At 45.8% G+C, this 1,596-nt stretch overlaps 1 non-coding gene across 1 annotated transcript; it reads left to right on the forward strand.

Annotated features, from left to right (window-relative positions):
* The first annotated feature begins 645 nt into the window (after positions 1–645).
* Trnat-ugu (transfer RNA threonine (anticodon UGU)) lies at positions 646–720 on the forward strand. The gene has a single exon. It is a non-coding gene; the product is annotated as a tRNA-Thr (tRNA).
* The last annotated feature ends 876 nt before the right edge of the window (positions 721–1,596 follow it).

Consider the following 1,596-nt stretch of genomic DNA (forward strand, 5'->3'; position numbering starts at 1 on the left):
ACGGTCGAAAAAATGGCCAGTTTGTTGTGGATCATCGTGGAATATTCCTGATGCAGCCCCTATAGTTTCATTAAGTTCTGGTTCGAGGCGGCGCCATATCTAGCCTTGAAATTGGCGTCTGTAACGGGAGTGCGGTCCAGACAGAGAGCTATCGTTGAGTTTCTTTTGATGGAAAACCAGAGCTTAGCAGATATTATAGGCGCTTGTGGAATGTCTACGGAGACCTAACAATAAAAAAAAGCGCGATGAGTCGTTGGACGAGGCGTCTGTCATCATCGCAACAAGATCGTGCAAACCTGCCCATCTTTCGCGCACCAGCCGGCCGCACAAAGCTGTGGCTCCTGCTATGTTGGCACATGCAGACACTCCTATTTTATACTATATGGATATCGTACCTGTTTTCTCGGACATGTCGGGCATGTGCGAAAGAACAGACACCATATCCTTATAGTAAATGGTTCTGGCAATACCGGCCATGACCTTCTTCTTCTGTGCGGATGCACACATATTCTCCGAACTCTTACGGGAGTAATGAATGTGTTAGGGTGGGATACTACGAATGTAGTGTGTGGACATACAAGGTGAGAATGTAGACCTCGCGGAAGGCGTGCAAGAGATAGTCCCTACAGTCGTACTTTTCTCCGTGCCCTCGGTGGCTCAGATGGATAGAGCATCTGCCATGTAAACAGAAGATCCCGGGTTCGAGTCCCGGTCGGGGCACACATTTTCACCAGTCCCCGTTGATATATATCGCCTCCTGTCAGCAGCTGAAGGTATTAATACAATTCTAACTCCCATTTTAGGTGGTCAATGGATCGCAAACAAACACCTTGTCACACAAGTGGAGGTCTCTGTTGGTAGTGTTGACACACTCTTCATCCAGTTGGAGTAATCAAGTGCGTGTACCCGCTGGGTTCCTCGCCACCTAACGGAAGGCCACAAAGAGCAAAGGAGGACAATCTACGTTGAAATTCTTAAGCATTACAGGAATAATGAGAAGGTTATTGGCGCCGAAAGACGTTGGCTCCGACGTCGAGTCGTAGAGTGCATACAGGATAACATGACTGGTGGATGCGCAGTCGGCAGCAAGTGCGGGGAGGGTGGTGCGCTGGAGGGGAAGTGTCGTTCTAAACTGAAGCCTATGCTCACTTTTTTTTTGTAAAGATTTGCAGCATCTCCACGCCCACACTTGGCATGTTAACCATCAAAAAGGTCTACTGTAACCTAGGCTTTGGTTGGCATCTAAAAAGAATTCAGCTGGAAATGCAAGAAAAGCAACGATTTACTTCCGTCTGAATTGTTAACTATTTGCAACTTTCAGAGATGCGTCGTGAGTGGCGAAGTTTGAGTGAAACCTACATTTCTCTTGTTGCCATATTAAAATTTGCCAAAATACGGCAGCGTGTACATAATGTCATCTCACTAACATGTTGTACAGACAGAGTTACGGGAGAATTCTGAAACAGTGGTTTATTAATTTTATTAATGGAGGAAGTGAGGACAAGTGTGGTGAATTGCTTAGGAAAAAGTACATTCTTGGTACAAAAATAAGTGGGTAACGTCATCACTTAGGTTGTTCCAAAACTCATAGCATTT

Source organism: Schistocerca cancellata, chromosome 5 (genome assembly GCF_023864275.1).
Source record: "Schistocerca cancellata isolate TAMUIC-IGC-003103 chromosome 5, iqSchCanc2.1, whole genome shotgun sequence".
NCBI classification, from domain to species: Eukaryota; Metazoa; Arthropoda; class Insecta; order Orthoptera; family Acrididae; genus Schistocerca; species Schistocerca cancellata.